Genomic DNA, 16,441 nt, shown 5'->3' with positions numbered 1-16,441 from the left:
CCCTGGCGCAGGCCGCGGAGAGGGGGTGCGGCTGCTGGTCGCTAGGCCACCGTCCTCTGCTCTTTTGGGTACTAAAAACAATGTTATTAGTTAAAACTGTAACCTGTGCCAGCGGCTAGGAAAGAGGCTCCTATACGCGAGCATCGGCTTCCAAGGCAGCGGCTGCCAAGCGCTTCGTGGGTGAAGCTGTGCCTGGGGCGGGCTTTGCCCTGAGAAAGTTTCTCAGCGATTCGCGGCCAGGTCGCTGCCACGCTCCTTCACTAGCGGCTCCTTCCTCTCCCCGAGGCACAAGACTCCAGGCTGGGTCACCGATTGAAAATATTTCTGATGAGGAGGACAAGCTTGAGGGATGAGTGTGAGGGAATGTGATCGACAGCTAGGAGACCAGGGAGACGCTTGACCAGAAAATGGTCCTAGATAGGCGTTCTTAATCACCTATTTCTCTATCTGCAAAAATAAAATATGTATAATGCACATTTTGGAAAATGCAGAAAAACAGAAAATTAAGATTACCGTGCAGAGATAAACATATTAAACATTTTGACCTATGTCCTTTCAAACATTTCTTTATTCACTTACAAATAGGTTTGTTTTTGGGTTTTGTTTAACATAATGGATACCTTGTGCATATTCCTTTTTAGACTTCATCTCCCCCACACTTACTGTATAATGAACATTGTTCCATGTTACTACACATTTTCCTAATTATGACTTTTAACTAGAGGCCTGGTGCACAAAATTTCATGCACTGGGGGGGATCCCTCAGCCCAGCCTGCGCTCCCCTCTCCCAGTCTCGGACCCCTCGGGGGATGTCCTGCTGCCAGGGGATGTCCTGGAGAGAGGGCCTAGGCTGGCAGGCGGGCAGGCGGACATCCCTCTCACAGTCCAGGACCCCTTGCTCCTTACTGCCCACCTGCAGCTGAGGCCAGAGAGGCTTCCACCACTACAGCTGCACTCACCAGCAGTGAGCCCAGCTTCTGGCTGAGAGGCACTCCCCCTGTGGGAGCACACTGACCACCAGGGGGCAGCTCCTGCATTGAGTGTCTGCCCCCTGGTGGTCAGTGTGCCTTATAGTGTCCAGTGGTTCCACCATTTGGTCGATTTGCATATTAGGGTTTTATTATATAGGATAGGCATGTAGTAGTTATCGTATGAATATATATCCTCCTTTCATCCATATGCTAAATTGGAATTATGTTTGGGTTTTTAAATATTTATTATCTTAAATAATAAATATTTTCAGACAGATAAGTATATAGAATAATACAATTGAGTAGGCAGAATACTGGGCCCCAAAGTCTTCAGTGTCCTAATCCCCAAGATTTACAGTTACATGGCAAGTTGAATTAAGGTTACAAACTACCTGACTTTAAACCAGGAAAATTATGCTTGGTTACCCAGGTAGGGCCAATGTAATCACAAGAGTCCTTGAAAGTGGAAGAAAAAGACAGAAAAAAAAAATTAAAAAGAAAAAAGCTGTGATGATGAAGAAGGGTCTGAGAGATGCTATGTTGCTGGCTTTGAAGATGGAAGAAGGGACATGGGCCAAGGAATGTGAGCAGCCTCCAGAAGCTGGAAAAGGCAAGGAAATGGACTCTCTCCAAGAGCCTCCAGGAGGGACTCATTGCTGCCAGCCCCTCAATTTTAACAGTGAGACCCGGGGCAGACTGAACTACAGAACTGTAAGATAACAAATTTGTGTCGTTTTAAGCCACTAACTTTATGGTAATTTGTTATAGCAACAATAGAAAACAAATACAATAATGAAGACCCATGTACCCATCACCCAACTCTGTCATATCTTTTTTTAAAATATATTTTGATTTTTTACAGAGAGGAAGGGAGAGGGATAGAGAGTTAGAAACATCGATCAACTGCCCTGCACACTCCCTACTGGGGATGTGACCGCAACCAAGGTACATGCCCTTGACCGGAATCGAACCCGGGACCCTTGAGTCCACAGGCTGACGCTCTATCCACTGAGCCAAACCGGTTAGGGCCCAACTCTGTCATATCTTAACAGTCAGTACAACTGACCCCCAAGTTTTCACTATAAAAATAACACTGTGGTAAACATTCCTGTAGATTAGTCTTTGTGCACATCCTTGATTATGTTCTTAGGATAAATTTCTAGAAGAGGAATTGCTGAGTTAAAAGTTATGCAATATTAACAATAAAATGGTTTACAATATTAACTACCAAATTACCTTCCAGAAAAGTCAAACCAATTTACATTCCAGATGGATTGAAAATGCCCCCTTTTTTGCACCCTTGGCAATATTGGATATTATGTTTTTCCCTATCTCAGTCAATCCAGAAAAACTATATGGTGTTTTGTCATATTTCACTGTTGCATTAATTAATATTTTCCATATGCTTATTTCTCATTAGCAGCTTTCTGTTGGGCTCATCATCTATTTCCTCCTTATGTGTTCTTCTGTATTAAGGATATTAACCAAATATTTTCCCAATTTTTTTCTATTAATTTTATACTATTAATTTTATTTTTGTGTGATTTAAAAATCATACAGTAAATTTTAACTGTGTACACACACACACACACACACACACACACACACGAACACTGTATAATGCAGGCATACCTCACTTTATTGCATCTTGCTTTGTTGTGTATCACAGATGTCACATGTTTTACAAATGTAAGGCAAGACTCTCCACCAGCAAAAGGATTACGTCTCTCTTTAATGCGACACTTGCTTTTTTACAGTGGTCTGGAACCGAACCCGAAATATCTCCAGGGTATGCTGTATATTTTAAACCTATTGGGTTTTCCTTTTTAAGACAGGCCTTGGCCACCTTAGAATCGGCTAAACATTTGCCTATATTTTCTTCTAATTTTTTTGTTGCGATATTTAGTCTTTAACTTTTTAATTAACCTGGAATTTATTTTGGCGCTTGATGGTTTCAGAACAACTTCTAATGATCGGGCCTAGTTATGGCTTCAGTTCCTTAACCAATGCCCAGTACAGTGTGGAAACCCTCCAACTTCTGAGAAACTGTGGTAACCTGAGAAATAAAGCTCTCAGGAAGACCTGAACTGTATTTATGACTCTGCCTCCCCCTCCAGCGCTCAGTTTATCCTAAATAGTCCCCCAGGCCCTTGCACTGATGGCAGATGAAGGGACCCAGAGTCCCTCTGCCTTGGTAGCCTATTCTCAGGCATCCTGCAGGAGGAGCTCCCACCTGCTTCCCAAAGAACCATGAAAAGCCAGCTGGAGTTCTGTTTACTGCCTGAGAACTCTCCAGCTGTTCTCTCTGGCCAGGTCTGGGAAGGTGCTGCTGAACTCCCAGTCAGCATCTGGTTCGCTTCACCTCAGAAATGCAGTCATCTCCTCTCCTTTCCCCCTTTACCAACTTCAGACACTGGGAAAACTCACAGGTGTTTAGGATAAGCTGTAAGCGGGAGCTCTACTCGTGCTAAATTTCAAGCCGGCCTAGACTGGTTCTGAATAGGTCAGATCCCACTTTTCCCTGGGTTAGAGTTCCTCAGGCTTGTACCTTTCTTTTCCCAGAAAGATGGTCAGAGGTTTTGTTTTTAAGAAACTTGGGGTGTGAGGTAGGGGCCTAAATAACTTTTCACACTCCTGCCTTTCTGAGTATTTTTTTTTTTCCTGAGAAGCTCAGAGAAATCTGTGTCATCAGCAAACTATAACAAGGCTGCATTCTTCTTTTTTTTCTTCCTTCTATTGTCCACCTGTTGGCAGGTTTCAAAGCACATGTGACTTATTCTCCACACATTCCTGAAATCAGCAGCAACTTCTGAAAGTCCACGTCTTCTCTACACACCAGTTCAACAGGGTTACAACCATTGTCCCAAAAGCTCCATTGCAGGGGTTCAGATCCATCTGTCATTCATGAAGACGTTTGACACTCTCAGGTAAGCGCCCACCTATTAGGGGTAAGAGTCTCAGATGCAGACTGTGCTGTCCTTTTCTTTATCTTCCATAACTTAATTTCTGACTGAGGCTGAGCCCTTATTGGGATGGTGCTATAGACTGAATGTTGGTGTCCCCCCACCCCCAAGTTCAAATGTTGAATCCTAACCTCCAATATGATGATGTTGGGAGGTGGGGCCTTTGGGAGGTGTCAGGTCACCAGGGTGGAGCCCATCAATGGGATTAGTGCCCTTACGTGAGGCCCCAGAGCACTCCCTTCCGCCATGTAAGGACAGTGAGAAGACTGCCATCTATGAACAAGGAGGATGGCTCTCTCCAGACACCAACTCTGCCGATGCCCTTGATCTTGGACTTCCCAGCCTCCATAAATGTGAGAAATAAGTATCTGTTGTTTAAACCACCCAATCTGTGCCCAGAAGGCTGACTTTGACGGGCTACAGCAGCTGGGTTCTCTTGCCCTCTGGTTTCTAGTTGGGTTAGGCCGAAGGGAGGCATCAGTAGGAAATCACAGGGTGGGAGAAGAGCTGTATTGGATAATTTATTCCCCTAGATTTATCCTTGATGATCCATTTTCTCCCAAGTGGCTGTGTTTCTCTACAAATAACAGTTGCTTCAGGTGTTCCTTTCCCACAGCTCTCACGGGATTCCAGTCACTACTCCCTCCCCTTCCGCCTGAGAGGTGGCGCCTCCAAATGTTTTGTTGGTTTCTGTTAACCCCGCCCCAACCTTGTAAATAGTCCCTGTATAGATGAATGGGCCACCTGTAATCTGCCAGAACCTGGACATGGGGATCCCCTGCTGGGATGTGCTCCTTTTTATTTGAGCCTGGAAGGCTTTGCAGATGCACTCCATCTGCTCCTCAGTCATCAGTTTAACCAGGTTACCCCAGGGATGTCATTGTCCCTGCCTGTGGAACCCTTTGGGTTTAACAGGTCATGGCTTGAGATGAATATGGGAATATTAAGGGGGACCACCTAGAGTCCTAGCCATGCAGATCTTTGCCACTCTGTGGACCAGCAGCACTGGGAAAACCCAGGAACTTTTTGGAAACGCAGACCTTCTGAGTCAGAACCTGCATTTTAACAAGATGCCCTGGTGATTGGTGTGCACATCCCAGTGTGAGAAGTACTGGCCTAGATACACCACACTGCCATCTCCCTGGAGCCCTCCTACCGACACCTGTGGGGCTGTCAGGAAGCCAGAATCCAGATTCCTACTACTCCAGGGTAACAACTCAAGGCTATTTTTCTAAACTGGAGCAAGGAAGCTCCCCCTTTCCCCTGCTTCTCCAAGATATTTTGTTCATTACAGCAAATCTCATTCTCTCTTACTGTGTCTAGGAATCCTGTAAGTCAATGATACTCCAACTTGGTTGCACATTAGAACCACCAAAGGAACATCCTAGGTCAACTAAATTAGAGTATTTGGGGATGGGACCCAGGCAGCAGAGCTTTTAAAACTCCCCAGGTGGTATCATGAGGAGCCAAGTTGAGAACTACTGCTCTAAGTTCTCCTGAGGTCTCAAATTTTCAAAAGCAAATCCCAGGAAGAACTACAGGCTGTTCCTGCTTCAAGGTAGAGATAGGAAAAATGCATAGAGGAAGAAAAAACATTAATATCCAGCCTCAGTAGTCAGGTGAGATCTCCCAGCATTGTCTTGCCTGCCTTGACGATCAGGTCTCCGGTCTCCTCATCTCTCCACCTATTGCTTCTTGCAAATCCTCTCACTACCTGCCTGAGTCTCCAGGAAGAGTGAGCTGCTCAGAGGCCAGATACTCTCTCAAACTACATTGTCTTCCCACAGCTCATAGTGAAGATGTTTTATGAAGATGCTGAGGTAAGCAAAAATTTATACAGATGTAATCTCTCCTATTTCTGAACTCTTGCGGCTCTTACATGAATCATCTATGCTAATAATAGAGGAATATGCAAATTGTCTGGGACACCATCACAGTAACAGTAACAACTAAACAGCAGGCTGCATGAGGCAACAAGGCCGGCAGGAGGGTTAGTGAGAGATGATCAAACAGCAGCCTGTGTGGGGTGACCAGGCCAGCAGGGGGGACAGTTGGGGGTGACCAAGTTGAAGTCACCAGGCTGGCAGGGGGACAGTTGGGGGTGAGTTGGGGGCAACCAGGCTGGCAGAGGGGGGCAGTTGGGGATGACCAGGCCAGCAGGCAGAGGCTGTTAGGGGTGATCAGGCTGGCTGGGGGGGGGGCAGTTAGGGGCAATCAGGCAGGCAGGCAGGGGGGCAGTTAGGCTCCAGCAGTCCCAGATTGTGAGAGGGATGTCTGACTGGCAGTTGGACATCCCCTGGGGCATCCCAGATTGGAGAGGGTGCAGGCTGGGCTGATGGAATCCCCTCCCCCGTGCACAAATTTCATGCACCGGGCCTCTAGTTGCTTAATAATCATTGTTGCCTTGTGTGGTTTTCGTTTTATGCCTTTTTACTGTAATTTCAGCTCCTGTGTTTATGTGTCTATGTCTTCTCTTCCCTAAAAGTCCACAGGCTTAAGATTAGGACTTGGTCTCATCCCCCCACATACCTAGTGCCATGCATAATAAGTGCAGGGATGTGTCCATTGAGTGCTAAACTCAACGTAGCTAACTGGATGGTCATTCTTTGAGGACTATTGCACCACTACGTTATCTGGAACCCTTCTATTTCAGTTGTAACTTTACTATGTTCTTCATGATGCATGTCTTTTGACCGTTTTCCTCTGCCACAACCTGGTGTGATGAAAAAACCAAAAGACCACTTAATTCTGGCTAAGCCTCAGTTACCTTGTTTCTAAAACTGGGAAAACAATCCTAAGTCATTGTGGGGTTGGTCAGATTTTAAAGTGAGCTCTTCCCTTGGAAAGTGTGTACAGGCAAAATAAATGAAATCATTCTGTTTTATCATTAGATGAAAGCTGGTTAAAAGTCTAATGAGCCAAAGGGTTCAAAGTGTTAAGAATGGTATTTTATTTATTCACATTAAAGAACTTATTCAACTATTTATGAAATGTCTGCTGTATACAAAGCAGTAGGTAATAGAAACCCTGTTTCTTAGGAGCACAGAAACTTTTTAACTCTAACAGCCACTTAACCTCTTCAAGCTGTTTCTCCATCTCAAAAATGAAAATATTTATACCTGTTTCATAAGGTTAAATGAATATAAAGTGAGATAATACTTGTAAAGTGTATAGTATGCTGTAAGTGCTCAATAAATGCCCAATTGTAATTGCTAGAGCTTGTTGATAATTTAAAAATCATTTGGCTCTGGGAATCTTGGGCCGACGGTGATTTCCTTAAAATAATTTGTAAAATGCAATGTTTTTACAGCAGTCCTGCCTGAGAGGAGATTGTGAATACATTCCATCTGCAGAAAGTTTGCAGGAGTCTTACCTTTGATCAAAAGCTGAGAGCTTGCTCTTTCAAAATCCAACAGGTGGCACAAGGAGGCACTTGTGCAGGACAAGCACGGGCCTTGGAGAGCTGTACCTCTCTGCTTCCAGAGGGCCTTTGTCTTGGAGATGTATGTCTTCCTTGTCTGTTGCATGGCCACTCTGAAAGCAGCTGTGCAGACTGTGATTATTTGGATTTTCCTGAAGGAAAAAGGTGTGGCCTAGAAGGCAGTGGAAGGCGAGTCTAGTCTTCCACAAATATTTTCTCCTAAATATTCCACTCATCTGAAACTAGTTAACTATATTAAACTACTTCAATTCCAAATTGCCCTTACATAAAGTAAATACCATTGGCTCTAAATATATTTTTTATAGAAACATATAGTCCAAAATATAGTAGAAGGTCTGTCTTCATTATTACTTGTGCCAGCTTGGTAGTCACTGGGTAGCAGAGACTGAAGCAGTGGAGCACTGGGAAGTGAGCTGTGGGGGAGAGTTGTGCTACTGATCTGCAGTGTTTGCTAATTTCCATAAATGTTGCCACCATGGCCAATGTCAAGTACTAACATGGAGTTAGTTTACACAGAATGGGGGAGAGATGAGCACAATCTCCTGTTCAGGTAATGCCAAAATGTTATTTTAGGAATATTGCTGTTATCATCAGAACTACTAATAAAATATCCATATTGACAATTTTGGGCGTCCTTTTCTCCTTCCACAGGTCAAAAATCAGAGAATGGGAATGAAAAATAAGAGAAAGAATGGACTACTAGACAAACCCAAACTGGATGACCTTGAATAAAGAAGAGTTGACTGACTTTATCATTTTGCCCACCTGAGCGCAACATATAACAGAGTAAGAGCTCTATAAGATGTTTCTCTCTGACTTGCAGATAAAGAGGCTTATATTAAATATAGAATTTCAGGTTAGGAAGGAACAATTCATTCCAATTTTAGATAGCTCTAATTGTTCCTTAAATCATGTAAAAATCTTCTTTTTAACTTAAATTCACCTATTGAGGTTCCGGTCTAGGAAGGGAACATAGACAATACCTTCACTTATTTTCCAAATGACACCCCCAGAGCTAATTGAGGATGGCTTTACTTCTTCGGGATGAATATCACAGGCTCCTACATCTTTGCAGTTTCTCATCATCCTTTTCATGTTTCTCTGGATGTGCTCCAATTTGTCCATATCCCTCTTAAAATAGGCCCAATGACTTAACACATTGCCAGCTCAGAATAACATGGCTCCATTACTTGTCTTATTCTGCTCATCATATATGTGTCAGTACAGCCCAATATCACATTAGCTTTTTGGGCAATGCAATGGCACCACATGATTGATTTACATAAACATATAGCTGATACAATCCTTAATTTTTTAACTGTTACTAAATCTCATATCCCTTATGCTATAATTGCATTTTAAGGAATCTAAGTCCAGGGAATATACTAAATACCATTGAAGTATATCCTTTAAACCAATGGGTTGAATGATATGTGAATTATATACCAATAAATCTGTTAAAAAACATAAGTGCAGGAAAGAAAGGCAGATGTATCTTATTAAGTACTAAATTTTGTATTTTATTCAAAAACTAATAAATTTTGCCAGATACATTTTCTTATGTAATCCCTTCAACAGTCCTTTTGAGTTCTAGAGGAATTAAGAAACTTGTGCAAGTGAAGGAGCAAGGATTTGAACCCAGATCTACTCGGGATGCCCATGCTCGTGGCATGCTCATCCACCATAGCACACTGTCTTCCTGTCACCCTGCTGTGAGGTAGGCTTTGTAATTGGTGCCCAAGTCTGCCGGCAGACAGAGCTGCAGGACCATGTGGCTCCTCAGAGTAGTCAAAGGTGATACGGTGATTTAGATCTGGAAGGCAGTAAAAGGTAGATGTCCCAGAAGTGGAGCAAATATGATTTTTGGCAGTGGTGAAGTGGGGTGGTGGAATGGTGGGGAGATATTGGGGAGAACAGCGTAAGTGACCCAGACTGACAGTGTGGGTCAGAGAGGACAAGGGGCAGGCAGCAAACTCTCAGCTTGGTCTGCATTTCAGGTATGTTATGGGGAAAAATAGATGTACTCAAATTAGAGTCCTGATTTTGAAGAGACCAGGGTCCTGGCCAGGCCATGGAGGCAGGGACTGAAGCCCGAGCAATCAAGGACTCAAGCCCTACAAGAGAGAATCAGAAATGAGACTGTCAGGATAAAGGCAGAAGCCCAGGAGCCAGAACCAGGGTATTTGGTCAGAGCAAGACAAGCCACAGGGTAACCTAACCGTGTCCCCTGAACTAGGGAAACAGCTTCTCAAAGCCTTCAGCTGGAGACAGATTTGTCACTGACTCTGGTGCAGGGCCAAAGCTGTGGACGAGTGTCAAGTGGCCCAGCAACAGGGACTGACAGATCATGAGAAGAGACCAGTGCCTGTCCAGTGTTTTTGTTTTTGCTGCAACAGGCATGACCAATGACAGACATGCACACCCCTGTAGAAGGATTCAGGGTTGGACAGAATTCTGGGTGTGCCATCTGTACTGCCACCTATTTACCCTACTACACAAGAAAATATATCAGGAAGTGATTAAGAGGGAACTTTCAGGAATTACTCTGAATCTGTTCCATTCAATTTTATCATCAGCGAAAACTACTTGTGTGCGTGTCTGGTTCTGGCAGGTCAGTGTGATTGGGCCACCCAGGTGGTCCTCTCAGGCAGACCCTGCCTGTGTAACCAGAGTCCCTGGCTTAGCCTCCCTCTCAGTGCCAGCTCACTCTCAGCCAAGGCTCCTTGGGTTTCACGTAACAGATACATCCTAACCTTGCCTGAGCTAAAACGGAGAGTGTACCGGACCTGGGCCAGGGCAGGAAGGGTAGCTGGGCTTCCTGGGGGTCAGAACAAAGCCCTGAGAGGCCACTGGGAATGGAGATGGCTATTCTTTTGCCACTTCCCTTCTTCTCTCAGGGGTGACCTGGTTTCTCGTCTCGACTTCTCCCTGACACCATTTCAGTCTCCTTTCTCTACATTCCAGTTTTTCTGCCTCCCAGAACACACAATGAAAATGGCCATGCCAGCTCCCTGTTATATGCTGTCCTAGTTCCAGGGCCAGTAGTGACTGACCAGAAGGCTCGTGTCCCAATTCCAGATGCCTTGGAAAAGACTCTGGTTGTCTCAGCGTGGGTCAGGAGTATTTACTCTAATAACCTGTGGGCACTTGGGGTGATCGTGACTCCTGGGGCCCGCCCCTATGGACGGGGCTGGGGAAAGCTCTTAGGAAAAAAGGCAGAGACTGAATGGAGATCCTGTAGGTGACTACTCCCTCCAGCGGTCTAAGTCTTCACCCTTCTCCCTGAAACATTGAACATTAACTGGACATAGCTTGTTAACTGAAAACACCTTCACGAGTGTCAGCAAATCAGTGATGAATATATGCAACAAAAACATTTTTTTCCCATGTAGAATAATCAAATCTTGGGACCACATGGTGAGGGGAGAGGCCAGTTTAAACTAAAAACATACAAAGTATATTGGAACTGAGCCTGTTTACAAGGATCCACATTGCCTAACAATATATTTTACAACCAACAAAATTACTTATGCACAGACACAAGTAATTAATGTGCAAAGTGCCTTTTTAAATAGCCTTCATATTATGTCTGAATGAAAACTGTCTTATTCATACTTCTTTAACTATCCAAAGAATAAAATCTGAAATCAGAGGCTAGATGCAGAAAATCTGGAGGTTTTGACCTTAATAGACCGTGCTTCAGATTCATAAGGTGGCGTGAAGGGAGCTCTGGGGGCCGGTTGTTAAATCTGAAGATTTACTCTTAGGCTCTGAGAGCAACCCAGACTCCTTCCCCTACAGCCTATGATGATGATGACCATATCATGAGTGCTTACTTTGTGCCAAGCACTGTGTGAAGCACTTTCCATGGATTATCTCATTTACTCTGTACAACATCGTATAAGATGGATAGTAGTATTGTCCTCATTTTACAGATGAGGGGACTAAGGCACAGAACCATTCCCAAGGTCCCACGGATGGTAACTTGCTGAACCAAGATATAAGTCTAAGTCTGGCTGAAAACCTTTGATCTTAATCAATATAATATACTTAGATCTTCCAATATTTGAAAATGAAGCTCCCTAATGGGCATTAGGCCGTCTTAATGCGCAGATTACTCTGCACTTTACTCCCATTACCATTCCTGTCATTGTTCCTCACTCATTAGGTCTTTTTATTTTTATTTTTTTAAATATATTTTATTGATTTTTTACAGAGAGGAAGGAAGAGGGATAGAGAGTTAGAAACATCGATGAGAGAGAAACATTGATCAGCTGCCTCCTGCACACCCCCAACTGGGGATGTGCCCACAACCAAGATACATGCCCTTGACCGGAATCGAACCTGGGACCTTTCAGTCCGCAGGCCGACGCTCTATCCACTGAGCCAAACCGGTTAGGGCAGGTCTTTTTATTTTAAATGCATTTGAACAAGTGTGTGTTTTTTTGTGTGTGTCTCCTATAAGAAAGGCACTGATGTCAAGGACAATGAGAAAATGATTAAGATCTTCTCAGGGTTTTCAAGGAACTCAAAGTCATCTAATATTAAGGAAGAAGCTGTACAAATCTATATATATAAAAGGCTAATATGCAAAGTGTCCCCTCAGAGTTCAACTGGGAGACTGGGAATTTGATCACTTGCTGTGATCTGCGCTGAACACCAGGGGGTGGCATGGAGCGAAAGAAGGCCCTGGCTGGCAGTCTGCAGCAGGGAAAGGAAGGCCCTGATTGGCCCTGATCACCGGCCAGGCCTAGGGACCCTACCCATGCACGAATTTCATGCACCGGGCCCCTATTATAGTTATAATATGAATGTTACTCCATCCTAGGAACACAAAGGCTCCAGGAGATTAAGGGAAGCAGAGATCATGTCTACTGAGTATATAAAAGTTATGATTTGCTGCATATGAATGTTGTTAGATGAATTGTGTGGGAGAGACAGAAATCCCATATTAGCTAAAGTAACCAACAATTCCCAGGTGTGATTCTCACCAGGCTGGGTATGACTTCTGGTAGGTCATGTAGCCATGTCTTTAAGTGAACTGTGGAATGTTCCCCCTAAGGATAAGACAGGCTTGATCCACACTGCTGCAGAGGAAAACACCTCTAAGGTGAGCTGTCAGCCAGCAAACCACAGCAGGGACAACAGGAAGAACTCAGCAAGATCTTTGGAAAGAGATCTCCCTTCAGTGTGATACTTCACATCTCAAGGATCTTACCAGGACAATGTCAAGAATAAATGGGTACACCTGTTCTTTGTACTTGGATTGCAGAAACCATTCCATCACCTGCCACCAGCTGGACCCAGTGGATCCTGGTGCCGCCAGAAATCTGAACCGTGCACTGCTTACTCACTCTGTGCTCCACTCCCATTACCAAACCCTGCTTTCTGTTCAGGTAATGTGACCCAACTCTGCTTTTCGGCACCCCTGAAGTCTGTAGCAGTCTGTGATCAGGACTTAGTGGCTTAACTGTGGCCGTGGAAAGCAGGATGCACTCCAGACTTTGGATAATATGGCTCCAGTGCTTCTTTTCATGTATACACTTTATGTTACAAAGCCTGTCCCCATCATCATTAATTAAACCTGCCACTCTGCAGTAGGGCCGAATTAGTCTGTTCATTTTACAGCTGACAAAACAGACAGAAGGGCTTAGAGATTTGCTGAAGTGAAGTGGCATTCAATCAAGGACACCTGGCCCAATTCCCTTTCTCTATAGTTTCTTTTTTTTCACTTGGAAGAGGCCTTCAGAGTGCCCAGCTCTGAACTCCAAGCAGCTTAAGGAAGTCAGCTGGGAGGAGTTGCTTGGCAGGGGAACAGCAATAAACTAAACCAGAGCAACAGCGTGGGGCTTGAATTATTTCAAAATAGCTAAGTCATATTCTTCTGTTTCTTAATGGATGTTAAACACGCACATGCACGCATGTGCACACACATACACACATGCACATACATGCACACACATATAATTTCTCCTATACGGCCAGGGAACAGGGCCACTGAGACATAGTTGGAATGTTGCTTGGGAGCTGTGCTATATTTGACCTGGTAGAAAGCAGCCCACCCACTACTCATACTTCAACCCTCTGTTATCAGATCCTTTATATTATAAACTAGGGGCCCAGTGCACGAATTTGTGCACTGTAAAAGGAACTGTGGGCTGTGAGGCTGCAGTAGGCATAGGGGCAGGTCTCGGCCCATCCCCTGCGCCCCCGCCCAGCCCCTCCCACCGCAGCCCTCGGTCCCCTGTCTGCCAGCAGCCCCACTCCTGCTGCCACCGCCACTCCCATTTGCTGATGGTGCCGGCCCCGCTCACACTTGCTGACGGCACAGAGCGATTGGGGCGGCGCCAGCAGTGGGTGGGAGCAGCGGCTGCTACTCTGATTGCCCCTCAGGAGCAGGGGGAGGTGGAGAAGCCCTCAGGGGTGATCAGGGCTGGCAGCTGCTGCTCACACCCGCTGATAGCGCTGAGTGGATAGCGCTGAGTGATCAAGACCGGCATCATGCACCAGCAGCAGGTACAAGCGGGGCCAGCGCTGGCAGCAGGTGTGAGCACTGGGCAGGACTGCGGCACACGGGAGCAAAGAATTTTCAGTAACCACCAGAGGCTTGCCCTGATGACAGTGACCAGCGCCCCACGTTGGTCTGGTGCCCCACTCACCTGCTCCACTGTCCTGCCATGGCCAATGCCCTCTATGTTCCGCACACACTCCCTGGTGGTCAGCGCACGTCATAGCAACCGGTTGTTCAGTTGTTCGGTTGTTCCGGTTGTTCTGCCATTTGGTCTATTTGCATATTACCCTTTTATTATATAGGATAGAGGCCCAGTGCACGAAATTTGTGCACTGGGGGTGGGGGGGGCCTTTTAGCCCAGCCTGCGCCCTCTCACAGTCTGGGACCCCTCGGGGGATGTCCAACTGCCAGCTTAGGCCTGGGGGATTGGGCCTAAGCCGGCAGTCGGACATCCATCTCATAGTCCAGGGCTCTCACAGTCCAGGATCCCTCGCTCCTTACCGCCTGCTTGCAGCGGAGGCGGGAGAGGCTCCTGCCACCGCCACTGCGCTCGCCAGCCATGAACCCGGCTTCTGGCTGAATGGCGCTCCCCCTGGGAGCGCACTGACCGCCAGGGGGCAGCTCCTGCATCGAGCGTCTGCCCTCTGGTAGTCAGTGTGCATCATAGTAACTGGTCATTCTGCCATTCGGTCGATTTGCATAGTAGGGTTTTATTATATAGTATATTAAAACAAACTCAAAATCAAACCTATTCCAAAAGCAGGTCTAGCCCCATACCTGTGAGACCCGGGGCAAGAATAAAAATGGAGGCCCATATATCATGTGTCTAAATACTTAAAAATTGTAGCTGAAGCTGACAAGTTAGTTTCCTACCTTAACAGAAAAACAGGGTGTTCCAAAAAAAAAGAAATGTATACACACTTTAACAGCTGAAGCTCAATTTTGAAAATGAAATGTATTTTAATAAAAACTGCTTTTATAATTATTCAAAGTGTACATGCATTTTTGGGACACGCTGTATGTTTATCATGACCTGGAAAATGGGTTTGCATTTAGAGTTTTCTGGCTCCTCAGAGCTCCACACCAGAGTGTGGTAGTTCATGGAGAGCAGTCCTGGCCCTGGCCCGTGTCCTTCTTTCCCACTGCAGACCTGGCCCACATCATGACAGGCCACACACACACACACACACACACACACACAATGAGGACCCCTGCCCATAAGCTCGAGCTCTGGCCACATCACAACCACTTTTGGCCACTGATTGGGCCTGTGGTGCCGTAGCAATGACATAGTCCAGCCTTGGAAGGGTAGATCAGGATAAGAGGCCCACACGAATCTTGGAAGCAGGGCTTTTGGCAGGAATTCTGAGGTCTGAATTCCTAGAGTGTGGCCCAAGAGGGGGGCATGGCTCTGAGTAACTACGTCCACCTGGCCTGTGGATTCCTTGCCCAGTGGGGAGGAGTGACTAGAAGAGAGCAAGGGTGGGGTCTCTAAAGAGGGGGCCTCAGGAGAAGGCTTCTCCGTGCCAAGACCTAAGAGCAAATGATATCTGGCCAAATAATAAATAAGCCAAAAGTGTGAGTTAATACTGGAACCTGTACAAATCTGGATAGCATAAGTAATTGTTCAACTGTAAAACACAGAGGCATGAGCTGTTTCAAGTGTTTTGTTTGCTGCCTTTCACAGATAACTTACTTATTCTGGGCAGTAGGCATGGTCTCCAGAAGGTATAAGGGCTAGAACCCAAATGAATAAACTCCATACTTAAATATTTTACTGGAGAGGTTAAGCTCCCATGAAAAACCAGATGCCAAAGCTCTAGATGGTGATCCTAGGGTGGGTATCCCTGCTAGTGTCTCCCCAAAAGGGACCAAGTGGGAGGAAGGAGAAAAGCATGACTCTCTGGGCCACCAGGTGGGCATGTGCTGCCTTGCCCTTTGTGGAGGGGGTCCTGCGTCAGCCAAGTTGCAAGGAGCTATGGGACAAACCAATCCCTGTGTCCATAGCATTCCCCTCAGAATCAGTCATGATCATAGTCCTGGCTTGACAAGCAAAGAAGTTAAAATTATGAGCTTCCTTATTAACTCAATTTTTAAAACAATGAATGATTCACAACATTTAATTTTAAAGGAACTATGTCCACACATAAAAGTTATTTTTTTATCAATTCTCAAGGCAAAAATGTCAATAGGGAAAGGTGTAAAGTGTGTACTTTGATGCTAATTTGTTGTGTTATACAATGTCAATAGGGAAAGGTGTAAAGTGTGTACTTTGACGCTAATTTGTTGTGTTATACTAACACTAGAGGCCCAGTGCACAAAATTCATGCATGGGTGGGGTCCCTAGGCCTGGCCGGCGATCAAGGCCAATCAGGTTCCCTGCCTCCTCCTTCCCTTGCCACCCATGCACCATCACTGTGTGGTTCCCTGCCTCCCCGCCTCCTCACTTCTCCCTTCCTTCTTCCCTCGTCACCCGTGTCTGCCACCACCCACCCCCAGTTCCCCATCCCAGCCTGGGTCCCAGCCCTGATCAGGTGATCGGGGCCTGCTGGCG

Source organism: Myotis brandtii, unplaced genomic scaffold, assembly GCF_000412655.1.
Source record: "Myotis brandtii unplaced genomic scaffold, ASM41265v1 scaffold144, whole genome shotgun sequence".
NCBI classification, from domain to species: Eukaryota; Metazoa; Chordata; class Mammalia; order Chiroptera; family Vespertilionidae; genus Myotis; species Myotis brandtii.
Note: the sequence above shows the minus strand (reverse complement) of the source record.